This window comes from Pan troglodytes, chromosome 1 (assembly GCF_028858775.2).
Source record: "Pan troglodytes isolate AG18354 chromosome 1, NHGRI_mPanTro3-v2.0_pri, whole genome shotgun sequence".
Taxonomy (NCBI): Eukaryota; Metazoa; Chordata; class Mammalia; order Primates; family Hominidae; genus Pan; species Pan troglodytes.
Genome location: NC_072398.2, coordinates 116877376 through 116900259, shown reverse-complemented (window position 1 = coordinate 116900259; position 22884 = coordinate 116877376). Strand labels below are relative to the sequence as shown.

The 22884-nt window shown below is 40.3% G+C and overlaps 1 long non-coding RNA gene across 1 annotated transcript; it reads left to right on the top strand.

Moving 5' to 3' along the window:
- Positions 1–1384: 1384 nt before the first annotated feature.
- Positions 1385–21208, top strand: LOC107967690 (uncharacterized). Its single transcript, XR_001708413.4, has 4 exons — positions 1385–1817; positions 12771–12849; positions 19499–19564; positions 20876–21208. It is a non-coding gene; the product is annotated as an uncharacterized LOC107967690 (long non-coding RNA).
- Positions 21209–22884: the final 1676 nt, after the last annotated feature.

The following is a 22884-nucleotide window of genomic DNA, read 5'->3' as shown; positions in this document are numbered from 1 at the left end:
CAATTTACTGCAATAGTCCACTTTCACACTACTATAAAGAACTACCTGAGACTGGATGATTTATGAGGAAAAGAGGGTTAATTGACTCATAGTTATGCTTAACAGGAAGCATGACTGGGAAGCCTCAGGAAACTTACAATCATGGTGGAAGGTGAAAGGGTGAAACACCTTCACATGATGTCAGGAGAGAGAAAGAATGAAGAAGAAAGCACTACACACCTTTAAACAACCAGATCTCATGAAAACTAATTCACTATCATGAGAACAGCAAGGGGTAAGTCCACCCCCATGATTCAATTACCTCCCACCAGGCCCGTCCTCCAACACATGGGCATTGCAATTTGAAACGAGATTTGGGTGGGGACACAGAGCCAAACCATATCATCAAGTATCTATTTCCTGGAATGATTAACTGATTAAGGATGCCTGAGGCCAAAGTTGAGCAAGATAGAAAATGTTTCCTATCCCCAAGCCAGCTCAAGCGGCTGGATTTTTAGTCTTTGGAGTTTGGCACTATAGGCAAAAAAATTTGAAAGAGCTATTTAAGGAGGTGTCCCTGAGGCATAGGGAATGCTGCTTAGGTGCACCTATGTAGTAGAGAGGAGAGAGGTGAGGGAATGCATTGTCCTCCACTCTTCCATTCCTTCTTTCCACTGGAGGGAAGTTCAGATTTTCCCTCTGAAGGTTCAAGTCTGATTCTGTTGAAGTTAATTGACAATAGACAGAGCAACAGGGAAAAAAGGCATACAATCTTATTAACATGCATACACACAGTGAAAAAGCAGGAAAATTATTATCCAATAACCTAATGGGAAGAGATGGAGAATGTAGGCAATTCTTTTGAGGTATAGTAAATGATTATTAGAGAGAATGAATGGACTCAGGAGACAGAAATTAACTGGTAGAATACGAATGAGCCTGAGAGACAGACTAAAGTGAAATTAATCAAATAATCACACAAATGAGAATATATTTATAACCTAGGATAAATGTACTACAGAATTGGTTCTTTGAGAGTTTTTAACAAAAGAGCTTAATCAAGACTTGTGGAAGAAGGAGGAAGAAGAGAATCAAGGTTTCTTTGAGGGAATGAAGATACAGATGATATCTGAAGAAAGCTGAGATATTAACTAGCCCTCTGAACCTTTCATGGGGAAGAGACACAAAGGGGGAAAGAGTGCTCCAGGCAGAGGAAACAGTGCGAGTGCAGATCCTTTGGGGTGGGAGAATGGGAAGTGATCATGGAATGTTCATGAAACTGAAAGAAGGCCAATGTGGCCAGAGTCCAGAGAGGAGGGTATGCACAGGTATGCACAGACTGTCATTCTAGTACCTCCAGGACTGGTGACTGTGTCACTGACAGAGATTGTTGTATCATCACAGTGACCATCAGCAGAGAAGCAGAAAGGAGGCAAACTCAGCTATGTAGGCAAGTGGGGCAAGAACCAGGAAATTCAGAGTTTCACTGTTAATATAATGTAAGAACATGGATGTTACATCCAAATGAAAGGATCTTCTGTAGTTTGAGGTGTAGTCCTCTGTCACAGCATTGAAGATTCAATCATTGTCATCAATGCATAGAGAAGATGCATTTTGATCCCTTGATGCCACTAGGATCTTAGGCAGGACTGGGTTGGAAGAAGGCCCTGGCACTGTCACTCCTTTAATAATTGCCATGCACATAGAAAGTGGAGTTCAAGACAAAATGAGCATCTCTAAGAAGACACTAGGTAGAAAGTTTCTTCCCATTCCATTTCTGTCATTCCTCAAGATGAATCAGAAAGACCTATGGAGAACAGAGGTACTTGCTGCAAAAGGTACTTTCCTGCAAATCTTTACCATCCCACCCCCGCACCCCCAAAAATTCCAGGCTCTAAAGTCAGGCTTCCTCAACACATATCAAGTCCAAGTTACTTCTATAGCTCAGTACACATGAGATTTCAGAATACAAACATATATATACACAAATATTATATATATGGATGAAATTAGTTATAAATTCAAAGTCCCCATTTATTGTTTGCATTGATGGTACTGGAGGCATTAATCTTTCATCTTTTCCAAGTTCTTCTAGTTTTATTGCTTTTCCAGACAGCAAGCTCTTCTCTCCATTCCTTATCCTGATCTTGGAATTACTCTTCTCTCTTTTTAGGTTGCCTTCTCATACTTTCAGGCTGCAGTTGCCCTCTCTCCAAGCCTTCATGTCCTCAAAGAGGCAGCATCCTTTTCTAACCAGGCTCCAGGTCCTATTCAGTGACTTTTGATAAAACATTTAACATTACATTTTAGGGCAATCTGGAATAATTCCTTGACTAACCTACTATCATCTAGACTCATTCTTCTGTATTGGATCCCTAATCTCTTACTTGTATTTTGGGGAGTGAGAAGGCCTGGGGCAAAAATGGGTAGCTACCTGCAATTCTGCTATCAACTTTGAATCTGTTTTAGTAAAAGCTCTTACTAACACATGCTCACTAAAGTACAAATGACTGATATAATTTTAATATAACTTCTCTCACAGTTATTTGTATGCACGTTTCATCTATTCAAATAAGATCTTATATTTATGTATGAATTATATATTTCATAAAATAACAATAACTTGGTAATGTAGAACAGACTGATATTAAGAGCACTATTTCCAAAATGAGAAAATTGAGGCACAAAGAAGCTGCATAGGACTTCTACTTCCAGCCAAATAGAGTAACAGAGTCCAGGTTTACCCTCCTACCTGAAACAACTAAAACAATGGACAAAATGCATAAAGCAATTGTCATTCGGTGACAAAAGACAGAGATGTCTGAGACACAAGAAATACACAGGGTAAATCCTATGATTGCCCCAGCTTACTGTACAGAGAGAGTTTCCAGGCTACAGGGCAGGAATGAGGAAACCTGGTGGAGTCCACTGGTCTCCCTGATTTAAAGAAATCAAGCTGTGTGATAGAGAATGCTGCAGGGAAGAGAGGTAAAAATCGAGATAATTCTGGCGATCAGCAGAGGAGCCCCTTAGAGTTTTCAGCTGAGACTGACCATAGCATGCATGTGTTGACACTACTGGAGGCCAAGGAAAAACCTGCAAGTATTAGAGGGAGCAATCTCTAAAGCTCACACAGGCAAGGAAACATTCCTATTCTCACCAGCCAGACTGAAAACTGAAACCCTCATAATTTATGGGCCACTGGGCCTTGCCTCAGTAAAAGGGAAAAATTAGCTCCAAACTAAGCATGGCTTACCTCCCATCTAACAAAGCTTAAAAGAAATTCCTGAAAGGATCAAACTGTTCCCAATTAACTTGACTATGTCCCAGAACAACTTGAGAATAGAAATATATGTATAAATACAATGAAAGCCAGCATGCAACAAGGTAAAATTCTCAATATATAGAATTCAATTTTAAAAATTACCAAACATGCGGTTCCAAGATGGAAGAACAAGAACAGCAACGGTCTGCAGCTCCCAGTGTGATAGACCCAGAAGATGGGTGATTTCTGTATTTCTAACTGAGGTACCTGGCTCATCTCATTGTGACTGGTGGGACAGTGGGTGCAGCCCACAGAGGGCCAGCTGAAGCAGGGCAGGGTGTCGTCTCACCCGGGAAGCACAAGGGGTAGGAGGATTTCCCTTTCCTAGCCAAGGGAAGCTGTGACAGATTGTACCTAGAAAAACGGGACACTCCTACCCAAATGCTGCACTTTTCTCAAGGTCTTAGCAACTGGCAGACAGGGAGATTCTCTCCTGTGCCTGGCTGGACAGGTCCCATGCCCACAGAGCCTTGCTCACTGCTAGTGCAGCAGTCTGAGATCCTACTGCGAGGCAGCAACCTGGCTGCGGGAGGGGTGTCCGCCATTGCTGAGGCTTGAGTAAGTAAACAAAGCTGCGTGAAGCTCAAACTGGGTGGAGTCCACTGCAGCTCAGCAAGGCCTACTGCCTCTAGAGTCCACCTCTATGGGCAGGGCTTAGCTGAACAAAAGGCAGCAGACAACTTCTGCAGATGTAAACGTCCCTGTCTAACAGCTCTGAAGACAGCAGTGGTTCTCCCAACATGGCATTTGAGCTCTGAGAATGGACAGACTGCCTCCTCAAGTGGGTCCCTGACCCTTGTGTAGCCTAACTGGGAGACACATCCCAGTAGGGGCCGACAGACACCTCATATAATAGGGTGCCCCTCTGGGACAAAGCTTCCAGAGGAAGGATTAGGCAATAATATTTGCTGTTCTGCAGCATCCGCTGGTGATACCCAGGCAAACAGGGTCTGGAGTGGACCTCCAGCAAACTCCAACAGACCTGCAGCTGAGGGGTCTGACTGTTAGAAGGAAAACTAACAGAAAGGAATAGCATCAACATCAACAAAAAGGACATCTACACCAAAACCCCATCTGTAGGTCACCATCATCAAAGACCAAAGGTAGATAAAACCACAGAGATGGGGAGAAACCAGAGCGGAAAAGCTGAAAATTCTAAATATCAGAGCACCTCTTCTCCTCCAAAGGATCGTAGCTCCTCACCAGCAACAGAACAAAGCTGGATGGAGAATGACTTTGACAAGTTGACAGAAGTAGGCTTCAGAAAGTTGGTAATAACAAACTTCTCTGAGCTAAAGGAGCATGTTCTAACCCATTGCAAGGAAGCTAAAAACCTTGGAAAAAGGTTAGACGCATGGCTAACTAGAATAAACAGTGTAGAGAAGACCTTAAATGACCTGACGGAGCTGAAAACCATGGCACGAGAACTTCATGGCACATGCACAAGCTTCAATAGCTGATTCGATCAAGTGGAAGAAAGGGTATCAGTGACGGAAGATCAAATTAATGAAATGAAGCAAGAAGATAAGTTTAGAGAAAAAAGAGCAAAAAGAAATGAACAAAGCCTCCAAGAAATATGGGACTATGTGAAAAGACCAAATCTACGTTTGATTGGTGTACCTGAAAGTGACAGGGAGAATGGAACCAACCTGGAAAATACTGCAGGATATTATCCAGGAGAACTTCCCCAACCTAGCAAGGCATGCCAACATTCAAATTCAGGAAATACAGAGAACACTACAAAGATACTCCTTGAGAAGAGCAACCCCAAGACACATAATTGTCAGATTCAACAAGGTTGAAATGAAGGAAAAAATGTTAAGGGCAGCCAGAGAGAAAGGTTGGGTTACCCACAAAGGGAAGCTCATCAGACTAACAGCAGATCTCTCTGCAGAAACTCTACAAGCCAGAAGAGATTGGGGCGAGTATTCAACATTCTTAAAGTAAAGAATTTTCAACCCAGAATTTCATATCCAGCCAAACTAAGCTTCATAAGTGAAGGAGAAATAAAATCCTCTACAGACAAGCAAATGCTGAGAGATTTTGTCACCACCAGGCCTGCTTTACAAGAGCTCCTGAAGGAAGCACTAAACACGGAAAGGAACAACTGGTACCAGCCACTGCAAAAACAGGCCAAATTGTAAAGACCATCGACGCTAAGAAGAAACTGCAATTATTGGGCAAAATAACCAGCTTAACATCATAATGACAGGGTCAAATTCACACATAGCAATATTAACCTTAAATGTAAATGGGCTAAATGCTCCAATTAAAAGACACAGACTGGCAAATTGGATAAAGAGTCAAGATCCATCAGTGTGCTGTATTCAGGAGACCCATCTCACATGTAAAGACATACATAGGCTCAAAATAAAGGGATCTACCAAGCAAATGGAAAGCAAAAAAAAGCAGGGGTTACAATCCTACTGTCTGATAAAATAGACTTTAAACCAACAAAGATCAAAAGAGACAAAGAAAGCCATTACATAATGGTAAAGGAATCAATTCAACAAGAAGAGCTAACTGTCCTAAATATATATGTACCCAATACAGGAGCACCCAGATTTATAAAGCAAGTCCTTAGAGACCTACAAAGAGACTTAGACTCCCACACAATAATAATGGGAGATTTTAACACCCCATTGTCAATATTAGACAGATCAATGAGACAGAAGGTTAACAAGGGTCCAAGACTTGAACTCAGCTCTGCACCAAGTAGACCTCATAGACATCTACAGAACTCTACACTCCAAATCAACAGAGTATACATTCTTCTCATCACCACATAGCACTTATTCTAAAATTGACCACATAGTTGGAAGTAAAGCACTCCTCAGCAAATGTAAAAGAACAGAAATCACAACAAACTGTCTCTCAATCAAATTAGAACTCAGGATTAAGAAACTCACTCAAAACTGCACAACTACATGGAAACTGAACAACCTGCTCCTGAATGACTACTGGGTAAATAATGAAATGAAGGCAGGAAGAAAGATGTTCTTTGAAACCAATGAAAACAAAGACACAACGTACCAGAATCTCTGGGACACATTTCGAGCAGTGTGTAGAGGGAAATTTATAGCACTAAATGCCCACAAGAGAAAGAAGAAAAGATCTAAAATTGACACCCTAACATCACAATTAAAAGAACTAGAGAAGCAAGAGCAAACACATTCAAAAGCTAGCAGAAGGCAAGAAATAACTAAGATCAGAGCAGAACTGAAAGAGACCCAAAAAACCCTTCAAAAAATCAACGAGTCCAGGAGCTGGTTTTTTGAAAGGATCAACAAAATTAATAGACTCCCAGCAAGACTAATACAGAAGAAGAGACAGAAGAATCAAATAGATGCAGTAAAAAATGATAAAGGGGATATCACCACCGATCCCACAGAGATACAAACTACCATCGGAGAATACTATAAACATCTCTACACAAATAAACTAGAAAATCTAGAAGAAATGGATAAATTCCCGGACACACACACCCTCCCAAGACTAAACCAGGAAGAAGTTGAATCTCTGAATAGGCCAATAACAGGCTCTGAAATTGAGGCAATAAGTAATAGCCTACCAACCAAAAAAAGTCCAGGACCTGACGGATTCACAGCCGAATTCTATCAGAGGTACAAAGAGGAGCTGGTACCATTCCTATCAATAGAAAAAGAGGGAATCCTCCCTAACTCATTTTATGAGGCCAGCATCATCCTGATAACAAAGCCTGGCAGAGACACAACCAAAAAAAAGAGAATTTTAGACCAATATCCCTGATGAACATTGATGTGAAAATCCTCAATAAAATACTGGCAAACCGAATCCAGCAGCACATCAAAAAGCTTACTCACCATGATCAAGTTGGCTTCATCCCTGGGATGCAAGGCTGGTTCAACATACACAAATCAATAAACATAATCCATCACATAAACAGAACCAATGACATAAAACACATGATTATCTCAATAGATGCAGAAAAGGCCTTTGACAAAATTCAACAGCCTTCATGCTAAAAGCTCTCAATGAACTAGGTATTGATGGAACGTATCTCAAAATAATAAGAGCTATTTATGACAAACCCACAGTCAATGTCATACTGAATGGGCAAAACCTGGAAGCATTCCCTTTGAAAACCAGCACAAGACAAGGATGCCCTCACTCACCACTCCTATTCAACATAGTGTTGGAAGTTCTGGCCAGGGCAATCAGGCAAGAGAAAGAAATAAAGGGTATTCAATTAGGAAAAGAGGAAGTCAAATTGTCCCTGTTTGCAGATGACATGATTGTATATTTAGAAAAACCCATCATCTCAGCCCCAAATCTACTTAAGCTGATAAGCAACTTCAGCAAAGTCTCAGGATACAAAATCAATGTGCAAAATCACAAGCATTCCAGGCTGGACGTGGTGGCTCATGCCTGTAATCCCAGCACTTTGGGAGGCCAAGGCAGGTGGATCACCAGGTCAGGAGATTGAGACCATCCTCGTTAACACGGTGAAACCCCGTCTCTACTAAAAAAAAATACAAAAAAGTAGTTTGGTGTTGTCTTGGGCACCTGTAGTCCCAGCTACTTGGGAGACTGAGGCAGGAGAATGGTGTGAACCTGGGAGGCGGAGCTTGCAGTGAACCGAGATCACGCTACTGCACTCCATCCAGCCTGGGTGACAGAGTAAGACTCCGTCTCAAAAAAACAAACAAACAAAAAAAACACAAGCATTCCTATACACCAATAACAGACAAACAGAGAGCCAAATCATGAGTGAACTCCCATTCACAATTGCTTCAGAGAGAATAAAATACCTAGGAATCCAACTTACAAGGGATGGGAAGGACCTCTTCAAGGAGAGCTACAAACCACTGCTCAATGAAATGAAAGAGGACACAAACAAATGGAAGAATGTTCCATGCTCATGGATAGGAAGAATGAATATTGTGAAAATGGCCATACTGCCCAAGGTAATTTATAGATTCGACGCCATCCCCATCAAGCTACCAATGACTTTCTTCACAGAATTGGAATAAAGTACTTTAAAGTTTCTGTGGAACCAAAAAATAGCCCGCATTGCCAAGACAATCCTAAGCCAAAAGAACAAAGCTGGAGGCATCACTCTACCTGACTTCAAACTATACTACAAGGCTACAGTAACCAAAACAGCATGGTACTGGTACCAAAACAGAGATATAGACTGATGGAACAGAACAGAGGCCTCAGAAATAACACCACACATCTACAACCATCTGATCTTTGACAAACATGACAAAAACAGGAAATAGGGAAAGCATGCCTTATTTAATAAATGGTGCTGGGAAAACTGGCTAGCCATATGCAGAAAGATGAAACTGGATCCCTTCCTTATACCTTATACAAAAATTAATTCAATATGGATTAAAGACATAAATGTTAGGCCTAAAATAATAAAACCCTAGAAGAAAAGCTAAGCAATACCATTCAGGACATAGGCATGGGCAAGGACTTCATGACTAAAACACCAAAAGCAAAGGCAACAGAAGCCAAAATAGACAAATGGGATCTAAATAAACTAAAGAGCTTCTGCATGGCAAAAGAAACTACCATCAGAATGAACAGGCAACCTATAGAATGGGAGAAAATCTTTGCAATCTACCCATCTGACAAAGGGCTAATATCCAGAATCTACAAAGAACTCAAACAAATTTACAAGAAAAAAACAAATCACCCCATCAAAAAGTAGACAAAGGATATGAACAGACACTCCTCTAAAGAAGACATCTATGCGGCCAACAGATACATGAAAAGATGCTCATCATCACTGGCCATCAGAGAAATGCAAATCCAAACTACAGTGAGATACCATTTCATGCCAGTTAGAATGGCGATCATTAAAAAGTCAGGAAACAACTGGTGGTGGAGAGGATGTGGAGAAATAGGGCCACTTTTACACTGTTTGTGGGAGTATAAATTAGTTCAACCATTGTGGAAGACAGTGTGGCTATTCCTCAAGGATCTAGAACTAAAAATACCATTTGACCCAGCAATCCCATTACTGGGTATATACCCAAAGGATTATAAATCATGCTACTATAAAGACACATGCACACGTATGTCTATTGCGGCACTGTTCACAATAGCAAAGACTTGGAACAAACCCAAATGTCCATCAGTGATAGACTGGATTAAGAAAATGTGGCACATATACACCATGGAATACTATGCAGCCATTAAAAAGGATGCGTTTATGTCCTTTGCAGGGACACGGATGAAGCTAGAAACCATCATTCTCAGCAAACTATCACAAGGACAGAAAACCAAACACCACATGTTCTCACTCATAGGTGGGAATTCAACAATGAGATCACTTGGACACAGGGTGGGGAACATCACACACCGGGGCCTGTTGGGGGGTGGGGGCCTGGGGGAGGGATAGAATTAGGAGAAATACCTAATGTAAATGACTAGCTGATGGGTGCAGCAAACCAACATGGCACATGTATACCTATGTATCAAGCCTGCACGTTGTGCACCACATGAACCCTAGAACTTATAGTATAATAATAGTAATAATAATAAAAATTACCAAACATTCAAGGAAGCAGGAACATGTGACCCATGATGAAGAGAAAAAAAATCAATAGGTGGAAATCAACCCAGAACTTGACACAGATGACAGAATTAGTAGGCAAGAACATAAAAACTATTATGATAACCATATTTCATATATTTAAAATACCAAAAGGAATATTGGGCCGGGAATGGCGGCTCACGCCTGTAATCCCAGCACCTTGGGAAGCCGTGGCGGGCAGATCACCTGAGGTCAGGAGTTGGAGACCAGCCTAGCCAACATGGTAAAACCCTGTCTCTACTAAAAATACAAAAAATTAGCCGGGCTTGGTGGTGGGCGCCTGTAATCCCAGCTACTCAGGAGGCTGAGGCTGGAGAATTGCTTGAACCTGGGAGGCGGAGGTTGCAGTGAGCCAAGATCGTGCCACTGCTCTCCAGCCTGGGCAAGAAGAGCAGAACTCTGTCTCAAAAAAAAAAAAAAAGAAAAAAAGAAACATTGAACATGTTAAGTACAGACAGGAAAGGATATATAAAAGACTCAAATCAAACTTCTAGAGATGGAAGCTACAATGCCTAAGATGAAAAATCACTGGATGGGGATAACAGCAGATTAGACATTATGGAAGAAAAGGCTGGTGAACTTGAAGATATATCAATATAAATGACCCAAAATGAAACACATCGAAAAAATGATAAGAAAAAATAAGCGGAGGATCAGTGAGTTGCTGGAAAATATCAAGTGGCCTAATATCAATGCAATTCGAGTCCCCAGAAGAGATCAGGGGACAAAGTAGGAGAAAAAAATTTGAAGTAACAATAGCCAAAAGTTTTTCAAGTTTGTTGAAAATTGTAAATCAACAAATCCAGAATCTCAGTAAACCCCAAGCATAAAATATAGGAAAAAAGACACCAATGATCACATAATAAAGTTGCTAAAAAGCAAACAAAAATTAAAATAGGGACAAAGGAAAAATCTTAAAAGCAGCCAGCGACCAAAAAACAAAAACAAAAACAAAAACAAAAAACAAAAACAAACAAACAAAAAACCATGGTAAATATAGAAGAAGAATAAAGATAAGGATGATTGCAGATTTCTCATCAATACAAGCCAGTAGAAAGTGGATTAACATTCTTAAAAGTACTGAAAAGGAAAAAAAAACTCTATCAAGTATTCTATAACCAGCAAAAACACCTTTCAAAAATAAAGATAACTTTCTCAAACTACAAATGCTGAAGGAATTAATCACCAGCACACTTTCACTATTAAAAAAAAATTTAAAGGAAGCCTTTCAGCAAAGTAAAATGATACCAAATGGAGATCTAGATCCACACAAAGGAATGAAGAGTCCCAGTAATGCTAACTATGTGAGCAAATACAATGATGACTTGCCCAAAGTCAGAAAGTGGTAGAGCTGGGACTTGAGTGCAGGGCTTTTGACACCAAGGTCAATCTTAACCCACTCCACTGCAGCTGCATTTAACACTGCCATTAATTTAAATTAACAAACACTGATTACATTCTTATTCTATACAAAGTTGGTACAACATTGGTAGTGTTGGGGGGGAATCTAAGAGTAAATGAAGTACATGCTCTGCTCTCAAAGGAGCTTATCTTCTATTCCGAGTATCAGAGATAAAAAGGAAAGGGAAATTTAGGGAAGAGTATGGGAAGTTCTGAATATGTCCTGAGAGTGCAACTCCACCATCAAAATTAGAATGCTAATAAAGTGAGTCCACTTTCAAATCAAGAGCAGGGCCATTTCATCCATTAAGGATTACAGGTCCAAGAGCCCAAGATCTGTGATGGTCTTAAAACACTACTCATTGATAATTCAAGCTGAGTCTGGCATTAGAAGATTTAAATAAAAACACAACACCTATTCTTTCATTTGACAAACATTTATTGCCATGGACTGTAAAGAATGCTGATAATGTAAAAACTGGAACAAGACACAGTGTTACTATGATCAGTATTATCAAGCATCAACAAAGTGGAATGGGCCACATGCAGCTGGTTAGCTCAGAGGAGGGCTAGATCACTGGGGGCTAGCATTCCTGGAAGGCTTTATGAGCTGAGCCTTAAGAAGGATAGACTAGAACAGGCAGTGGAGCAGGATGAACTGGTCCAGGGGGTTCTGAGCGCTAGTGTGGAAGCAGCAATGTGCATAGGAGGTTGGTGGAAGTGAAGAGAAGGACCCTAGTCTGCCTGTTGAAAAAAGGAAAGAAATGAGATTAGGTTCAAAGAGTAGGCTATGGAGAAGCTTTTAATTTAGAGATTGACAGGGGGCTCAAGCTATTAATAGGGGAAGAAAAGACAAGCTAACAGGTAAATTCTGGAATCAAATCCAAGATTACATATTCATTAGTAACTTGCTTCAACTAACTATAACCAGTTATTAGACAATGTATAATTTATACAGCAAGCAGTATGTTTTTTATTCTGCAGGGACAAACAGGGACTCTAAGGAAATTAGATTGGCAGATAAAGTATAAATTGGCAATCTAGTAAGCAGAAATCATCCCAACGACTCGACTCCATGCTGACTTAACAGACTGAGATGTTATCCATTCAGTTAGGCCACAGTGGCTATATGATCTTTGATCAATTACTTCTCCTCTATGTGTCTCAATGTCTTCATCTGAAAAACAGAGTTGTTGTAAACATGTCCTGAAAAAAAAATGGATGTGAAAATGCTTTGAAAACATACTTCCTAAACAACTGTTATTTGTTATTATTATAGAGTAATAAGGACTAAGAGACATAATTCCACACCCATTCATCATTTATTATTCTGAATAAGTTTGAGAAGTATATGCTTGATATAAAGAGGGCAAACATACTCAAAGATGACCATTTTTTTTCTGTTATTTTATACCATTGTCATTGAACCTGTTTTTCTTGCAGTCATTTTATTTATTGATCTTTCCTTTGCTACAGTGTCTCTTCTTGCTTCGTCCATGTATACAAGATTATAAAATGTACCTCGAATTCAAGTCAAAGAAATGAAAGAGTTGAGGTGTGTGGTATGAACATTTATCTAACTATTTATTTATTGACACTAATTGTTCAATTAAAATATTCCAGAAATTATGCAAATAAGAAAAAATCTACATCCTTAAGGAGCTCACAGTAGGAGGGCCACATAGTCATGTAAATAAATAACACTATCACAAAAGAATGTCAAAAGGGCTTTGGAGGAGGGTGCTCCTAGATGCTCTAACAGAAATCAGATTGGCTAGCTGGGAGGCAGGGCTGTGGAAGCTTCCAATGCCAGGGACCACTGGAGCAATCTAGTAAGTAAATCATGCTTTGTGCAGAGGGAATGGGATGCCTAAAAGGATCGATACATGACAAGCCATAACATATCCAGGAAACTGCAATAAGATTAGCAATTTCAGAGTATAGGTTCTAAGGGAGTAGTGATGAGTAATAATACAGGATAATGGACATCAGCCAGGTCAGGAGGAGCTGTGCAGAGGAGTATGCAGAATCAGGGGGAAAAAAGTACAGTAATGAAGGAATAGATTGCACAATAAGATGGTGAGATTTTATGTATGATATGTAAGAGAGATTCCAGGTGTGGATGTGTTTACAGCCATTCGATTATTACATATTGAGGAGCCTTTTATCCTATTTGTATTGTGTGGTCCTTCTACTTCTCTTACTGGCCATCCCTACTGAACGTCTTTTGACCATTTCAATGTCAATTACCTTTGTAACAAGAGTAGGATGGGGAAAAAGATCAATTAACTTTGAACATATTACTCTAATAAGCATGTGAACAAGTGAAATAGCTCTACCACTGGTCATTCAAATGAATCATGTGAGGGGGTAGACCAAATAGACGTGAAGGCAATTTGTGTGCAACAGTGCCCAACAAGGGCTAGCTGTTATTATGCATGTTTTGTGTCTAGCTGCTTTCAACAGAGAAATGATAACATAGGCAGCATTTTCAATCCACTTAATACTCAAAGAACTATTACCAATAAATCTGGCAGCACCATGTAGGGAAGCAGGAAATTCACTAAAAAATCAGAAACATTGGTTTGTGAACAGCTCTAGAATGGAATGCTGTAAATAGTCATGAGTTTGGTGTAGAAGCAGAGCAGAGACAAAGAGAGAGCTTGCCAGTTAGCATCTTACCCAAACCCATAAATAATTACCCAGAGAGTGGAAAAACTGGTTTGTTGAAGTTTGGAGGACATTAATAATGCTCTGTTTCTCCAGTGATCTCTTCCCGCAGGGGAACTGGCAGTGCTTGGCAAGCAGCCTCATTACTCACAACCCTGCTTCTGCTGGGCTGGCAAAATCCGAAGGTATCATTAAACACATATAGTGGGTAGTCTTCCCCAGGCCACTCCAAGAAATCTGGTCCATTCAACAGTCAGTAAACATTTATAGAGTCTATATATGCTTGACACATAGTAAGTGCTCAATAAATGCTAGCCTCAGTTATTATAGCTCAATGTCTAGCATATGATAGGTACAGCACGATTGTTTATCATGGAAGGGATCTAGAAATAGTTACCATGTCCCTGGACCAAAACTTCTGCCACTCCATGTTCCTTCTAGGCCCTTCTAGGCCCTGCTAGGTTCCTTTTAGCAGATAGTGCTGGCTGATCACTAACCCTGTTCTTCTCCAGGGCACACTACCCTGTGGGCACAGATAGATCACACTTTCTACCCTTCCTTGGAGTTAGGTATTGTCACATGACTAGATTCTAGCCAATAGGGTGTAAGCCGAACTGATGAGGGCCAGTTCTAGTCCTGGTTCTTAAAACCTCTGTTGTAGTTTACATTTCTGTAATGATACAGTAAGATTCTGCAAGACCAACTCCTTCATACAAAACACCTATCAAATCTGGACATAAGGCAAAAAGCAATAATTAATGTACTGGAAAGTACTAGATAGAGACGAGTATACTCTTTGCTCATATCCAGAATATTTAAAGAACTCTTACAACTCAATAATAAGACGAACAATCCTATTTTTGAAATGGGCAAAATATTTGAACAGGCATGTCATAGAGGAAAATATACAAATAGCCAATAAACATGTGAAAAGATGCTCACCTCACTAGTTAGGATCATGCAAATGAGAAATAAGATTCTACTACACATCCATTGATATGGCTAAAACTAACAACACTGACAATTCCAAGCATTGACAAAATTTGGAACAACTAGAAGTCCCAGACATTGCTGGTGATAGTGCAAGATGGTCAGCAATTTTGGTAAATAGTAGGGCAGTATCTTACGAAGTTAAACATCCACTTGTCATGTGGCCCAGTAATTCCACTTCTAGATATTTACACAAGAGAAGTTAAAGTATATGCACACAAAAGGGCATATATGCAAATCATATCACCATTATTCATAATAGCTAATACCTGGGGCTTATCCAAACGTCAAAAAACAGTGAATGCATAAACAAATCATTGTGTATCCATACGATGAAATACTACACAGCAATAAAAATCAATGAAGAACTAATATAATGATCAACATGGATTATGCTGAACAAAGGAAGCATAACACAAAATAATACATCTTGTGTTCCATTTGTACGAGATTAGAGAACAGGCAAAGTTTATCTGTATTGACAGAAAGTTGCCTGGGGCTAGGGGTTTGTAAGAGGGGATCAGATGTAAAAAGGCAACAGGAAATTTTTAGGATGTTATAAAGCCTATATTTTTATTTTCATGGCGTTTATACAACTATACACAATTAGCAAAAGTTAATCAAACTGTACCATTAAAATGGGTGAATTTAATTTAAAAAAACTCTCACACAAACCTGTCTCTCCTACTCATCTGCTGGCTGATTATGGTGACCAGAGAGACCATGAAAACCATGTGCTGATGATGGTGGTGCCCCCATCCCCTGGGTCTCTTAATGAATGTGTGGGGCAGAGCTCTCCCCAACATTGCTGATAAAAAAACCCATACTGGACTGGTATATGGCTGAGAAATAAATGGTTAGAGTTTTGTGTTCTTGAAATTTGGGGGCTTACAGAAGCAAAAATTCCCTTAACAAATATATATGTCTCCAAAATAAAACACACAATCAAGACCACTAATTTGTCCTTGCTCAACTCACATTATTTAACTAGAAACAAATCAGTGATAACATAAATGTCCAAATTAAGAGAAAAATTAGGTAAATTATGGCATGTCCTTCCTATATAATATTATATAGTCACTTAATAATTATGAGAACTCTCTAGTAACCTGCAAACACACTCACAATGTGAAATGAACAGAGCAAAACCCATAATTCTATCTATACTATTGTATTAGGATGGCCAGACACCTCAAACTGCGTTCATGCAAGACTTTGAACATATTTAGGCCTGTCTGAAGAGACCTACCTGGCGTATGTTTGCATGAGGTACTGAGGAACCTATTGAGTAAAAATTCATTACAAGGAAAAGAGAATCAAGTATCATAAGCTCAGCTTAGGAACAGAATCAGCAAAAAAAGAAATAGGTCATCCTAAAAAGACTGTCAGCAATTTAATTTGCTCTCTCTCAAACTGTGGACTCACAGATGCTCAAAGGAGTATGGACTGCAATAAAAAGCCTGTAAAAACCACAAGGGCAGTTCCATCAAAATCTCCACGTTTGCACTACTTGATAGACCAGGTCCCTGATTCTAACACGGTGGACTTGCTGATCACAAGCAAGCTGATTGAGGAGTCAAATCAGCCTTTGCTTGCTGCTGGAAGAAGAATGGAAGAGGGCATCACACTGGGGCAGAGGAACCGGGCAGCTTTTGAAGTTTCTGCAGCAGCACCAGCAACGGGAGACATGCTGAAAGGGAGATGCTAAAAAGAAGAGGAAAATTGGAGATGACACATGATAGCTGGGAGGATTCGTTCCTTAGAATTCAAGAACTAGTTAGGAAAGATGTGAGGAGGACTGGAATTTCTGCAGAATGAGTAGGGCTAGAATCAGAGAAATATTGTCTGATTACTGCTAGTGTGACCTGATATCTACCCTCAGGCTGGCCTGGCCTGTATACACATAAAATCTGTCTCTGCATGTTTTGTGTGCATGAGTTCTTTTCATTATGTGTTTGAAAAATATAGACAAACATATAAAGTGTAAAACAGAACATACAAAAATTAAAACAGGCCAGGTGCAGTAGCTCATGCCTATAATCCCAACATTTTGGGAGGACAAGACTGGAGGATTGCTTGAGGCCAGGATCTCAAGACCAGCCTGCACAACATAGTGAGACCTCATCTCTGCAAAAAATAAAAAAATTTGCTGGTATAGGGGCACGAGCCTGTCGTCCCAGCTACTCGGGAAGCTGAGGCAGGAGGATCATTTGAACCCAGGAGGTTGAGGCTGCAGAGAGCTGTGATTGCACCACTGCACTCCAGCTTGGGCCATAGAGCGAAACACTGTCTTGAAAAAAAAAATTTAAAACATTGTAAGATGGTAGGATTATAGATAATTTTTTCTTTTGTTTTGATTTCTGTACATGTTATCATTGTTTTTTTGCAGCTCACTGCAGCCTCGACCTCCAGGGCTCAAGCAATTCTCCCGAGTAGCTGGGACCACAGAGGTGCACCACCATGCCTAGCTAATTTTTTAAGGTTTTTGTTGTTGTTGTTGTTGTTTGTTTGTTTTTTTTTTTTGTAGAGACAGGGTCTCACCATGTTGCCCAGACTGGTCTTGAACTTCTGTGCTCCAGGGATCTTCCTGCCTCTGCCTCCCAGGATTATAGATGTGAGCCACCATGCCCAGCCTCATTGTTTTAATAGAATCAAATGTGATACAGAATTCAATCCTCCAGTTATTTGTTCTAAATTACTGAATAATTGATTCCTTCTGTTCTCATAGCATAGGCATTACAAGAACAGGAAGAATAAGACATTGGATTCTCTTACATTCTACAATAAACATAGATCTACTACAAAGAATATTTTGGAATTCAACAAAGGTTTATTTTTATTTATTTTTTCTTTTGTATCCCATATATCATCTCAATAGCAATTTACCATTCTCCTGGAGTTTGATTATGGCCCTTTTTATAGAAATAAATCTGAGGCAGCAAATAAAGGAAACTTTTCCTTGGCCAGCAGGGACATTGTGAGTAAGCAAAGCTTAGAATTTATTACATATCATTTCCAGTCTTGAAGCCCTGGCTAACCAGTGACTTACCTTTATGAACAACTAACATGAATCTCTTCACTCAGAGGGAAAGAAAGGCTCTCACAACCTTTAGAGATGCTACGTGTTTATAGCCAATCCTATTTAGATGAAGTCTCAGAAAATAATTCCCTGACCATTCATTCACTCATTGGGCATATATTCACTCATTCATCCAACTCATATTTCTGGGCCTGACATTCTGTTAGATGCTGGGGATAAACGGCTCCATAAAGTAAATGTTCTGAGGAAACATACAGAAATAACTAGGTATCCAAAGTATTTCATGTGTGTTGTGGAACATAGTTGAGAGAGACATTAACTTTCCCTAGGGGAAAAGAAAGGACAGTGGTCTGTCTTCCACAAGGCTCACCAGTTTTCTGGGCCACAATATCTGTTCTTATTGCCCATCCCTCACTGCTAGGATGATGCTATGTATTTAAGGTCATTTTATGGCAGCATCCATTTCCAGGTATCAGTGGTTTACATTATTTACTAACAAAATATAGTACTTAAAAAATTGAAGATTTTTTCTTACACACATAATGATCTCGCCATGAGCAGTCTTAAGTTGGTAGGCAGCCCTACTCCATGAGGTCATACAGGACTCATGTCTTTCCACCCTACTGTTGCACCATCTCCTTTAGTACCACCCTTATTTTTATAATTAAAATTGTTTTTGTCGTAAGAATTTATTGTTCTTTCCCAAACAATGCCCATTTTTTTTCCAATACAAGTACACTAAAAGTATGTGCTAGAAAAGAACAGTGAAGGCAGGTGCAGTGGTGTGCACTTGTAACCCCAGCTACTTGAGAGGCTAAGGCAGGAGGATCACTTGAGCCCAGGTGTTTGAGGCTGCAGTGAGCTTTGATCATGCCATGGTACTCTAGCCTGGACAACAGAGTGAGACCCCTATCTCTTAAAAAAATAGAAAAGAACAGTGGAAAGATATTAAATGTCTTCATTTTCCTTCAGAATAAGGGTATAAGAACAACAGATTATTTTTGGTCTTAAAGGGGGCTTACAGTCTGTGATGGTTCATTTTTTGTGTTAACTTGGAAGATGTTATTGGATGAGATTAACATTTAAAACCTGGCATGTGTTTATGGATGAGATTAACATTTAAATCCGTGAATTTTTGAGTAAGCACATTGCTCTCCATAATGTGGGTGAGCCTCATCCAATCAGTTGAAGCCAAATAGAACACAAAGGCTGGCCTCCCTGAGCAAGCAAGAATTCCCCAGCACACTGCCTTCCAGCTTTATCTGCTCCACTGGCTCTCCTGGGTCTCTACCTTGTCAGCCACTCTGCAGATTTTGGACTTGCCAATCTCTATAATCACATGAATAATTCCTTATAATAATCTCTTTCTATTTGTATATATTCACATCTTATTTGTTTTGCTTCTCTGGAGAACCTTGACTAGTAACAAACCCAATGCTACTCTGTTTAACAACATGATATTTAACACAGAATCATTGAATCAAAATCCTTTTCTTATTGACAGGGAATACAAACAGGAACTGAACACTGTTCTAGACCTGGAGAAACTGAGATCAACTGGGATTAAATGGTATTGGATAAATCCGGTGTTTCTTTTTTACCTCCTTAAAATTTGGCAGGTCCAAGTGGATTGTATTGCGTGAGACAAATAGCCTTAATTCCATTACCTTATGCATTTTCCTAGACAGTTGATTCTACCCATTGATGTATTGACTGTAATTCTTCACTCTTGGGCATACATTTGGAATTCCAGAAAAGCAAGACCCAATTATATTAGGGCCAAGTCTCAACAGGAGCCTGAGTCTTATGGTTGTCACCTCTTGCCACTCTAGCACTATTCCATTCTGGACAATTTCCTCACTATCTCCTTGTCCACAGAGATTTCACTTGAGACTCAGGATTCATATTGAGGTGGCCTGAGTCATACAATGTTTTCAACCACTATTTATATTTCAACACGTATAGTGTTTATTGTATGCCAGGCATTGTCATAAGCACTTTTATAGAATGTATTCATTACTCATAAGAACCCCAGGAGGTGTGTTCTATTATTAGCATCTATAACATAATAGAAATTATATTTAATCTCTAAATGAGTAATATAGAGATTTAAAAACAATTTAAAGAAATTTAAAAAGCCAATTTTAGGCAGCTGACCTCATAGCAGCGTTGAGATTTGAATCCAGGCAGTCTGGCTCCAAATTCAGCTGTAACCACAATACTCTGTTGTCTTTCTACTTGCTTTAAGGAAAACAAGAAAATATCCCTGGATTATCTGCCTCTGGCCCAGGAAATGTTCAGCACTGACTTCTCATATTTGTTATATTCTCATATATATCTTCTCATATTGTTATTTAAAATATTACCAAAGATGAGGATGTTGGTGGCATCCCTCTCGTTTCTACCTGGCTCTCTACCCTCTGAAGGCCTCTAAAACCCGCTACTAGATCCATTTGGTCCCCACTTGCAGGTTCAGCTCATCTTGATTCAGAGATGAACTGATCCCCAAGAAGCGTGTCAAAGCTCATTGACTTGGAATCAAGCCAACTTACTGCTAGTTCTGCTTAGATGTACTTTGTTTATGGATTATTTCCTTAGGTTATTTTAAATTTTACTTATGTATTTATTCATTTATCAAGATGGGTTTGCGCTGTGTTGCATAGGATGATTTTGAACTCCTGGGCTGAAGCAATCTTCCTACCTCAGCCTCCCATGTAGCTAAGGTTACAGGCATTTGCCACTGTGCCCATCTTCCTTATTTTAAATTCAATGCCTGTACCACAACATTGGTAACTGAGTGCCTGCTTTTCCCTCGTGTCACTTTCCTACCTTGACTCCCGGCTTCAAACTCTACTTCCTGTCTTGCTCTTCTCTATTCCAGAGATTAAAATCCTGGCCCTGAACTGCAGTCCTCTGGTTAGATTCCTGCTTCCAGCCATCTCTAATGCCACCTGCTATCCTGCTTGGCTCTTTTGGGGGCTCTGCACTGCCCACATGCCTGGTTATTTACCTCCTGCATCTCCCTGGACATCGTTTTGTTACCTACTACTGGAGCCAGTCCCAACCTGATAGAATGATCAGGTTTGGAGGTTTTAACCTTCTCTTGGTTGATCCATCACCAATGCCAAAAGAACCCTGGTTCTGACCCTAAGCCCACTCCTAATCCAGTTGGAGACAGAGAAATAAAGATGAATGGAGGAGATGGCAATCAAGCAAAAAGCTAGAGGTGGGAACACTGAGTGATCAGTTATGATCTTAATAAGCCTGGATGGCACAGAGAAGCTGTGATAGTATTTTTAAAAATGTATTTGGTCTTCATCCTGGGTTCCTGGCACAGAACTCCTAAAACCCTTTGAATTTCCTGAGTGATAGGATTATCTTTTGTTATTCATAATGAGCCCTGTTAGATCACACTGAAACTTATGTTAACAAGGTAACTTGAGATGGGGTCCCTAGATAGCTTCAGAATAGGATGGTCACTAAAAAGACCAAGTGATTGGAGGGTTGGAACTTTCAGCCCCACCCTCTGACCTGTTGAGCTCTATAAACTCTTGAACAATAGATTCAGAGAGCTACTGGGTGCTGGGAGGTGACACACCCAGAGAGGCCATTGAAGCTCTGTGCCACCCTCACCCTACCCCCCCATACCTTGCCCTCTGCGTCTCTTCCATTTGGCTGTTCCTGAATTATATCCTTTATAATAAGTCAGTAAATGTAAGTAAACTGTTTTTCTGAGTTCTGTGAGCTCTTACATCAAATTATTGAACTTGAGGAGGGGATCTTGGGAATCCTTGATTTATAGCTGGTAGGTCAGAAGCATGGGAGGCCTGGCCCAGATGAGACTGACATTTGAAGTCAGTGCAGTCTTATAGGACTGAGCCCTTAATCTGTGTCTGCACTAACTCCAGATAGTGTCATAATTGAATTTTTGATACCTGTTACAGGTAGTTAGGCGTGAGTGGGGCAGGAGAGGGCTCTCCCCCACCCACCAGGAATGTCAGGTGACGGTTCGATGATTATCACGTTGCCTCTCTAAAAGCGATAAATTGGCAGCCAGCCTCCAGAGAGAGGCCATTTCTTGATGGTCCATACCCATTGCACTGAAGTGTTGATTGACAGCAGACACCAGAGAGGCAATTTCCCAGGCCTGCGCATTAAGAGACAAAATGGTGGAGTATGACCTTCTGGTGGCACTCCACCAGAAAAGGGAAGAAAGTCTCAGATGGGCATGCATACAACTTCCTAAACACACTGCATGTGCTCAATTCCCAAGGGTAAGGAGGGCACTGTGCATGCAGGCAACACACCCTAAGGGAAGAATCATGGAAAGGGGGCGCAAGACGCCAGAGTTTGCCAGCCTATAAAGTCCTAGGATGATGGTTAAACCGGGCACTTGACCTTCTCAGTGCCCACTTGCGTCCCTTCCAAAAGCACTTTCCTTTCCTGCTCTAAAGCTTTTTAATAAACTTCCACTCCTACAATGAAACTTGCCTCAGTCTTTTTTCTGCCTTATGCCCCTCAGTTGAATTCTTTCTTCTGAGGAGGCAAGAATTGAGGTTGCTGCAGACACATATGAATTTGCCACCGATAACCAGGATATCTTCCACTGGTAACATACCCAGTTGATGTCAGAGAATTGATGAGCATCAGAAACCACCCCAGAGAAGCTATACATGGTAAGGGCCCTAAATTCCCAAGGGAGCATAAACAGGGTGTCTTAGAGTTTTGGTTCAGTTCTACTGGAAGGTGTGATGTACTGAGAAAGAGCTTAGGGTCAACCAGCCACCTTCAAATTAAATGAGACCTACAGGCTCTGAGCAGTTGCCTTGCCCCTCACTGATACAGCAGGAGTTCTTACCTGGGGTCCAGGTATGCCTAAGGGTCTATGCA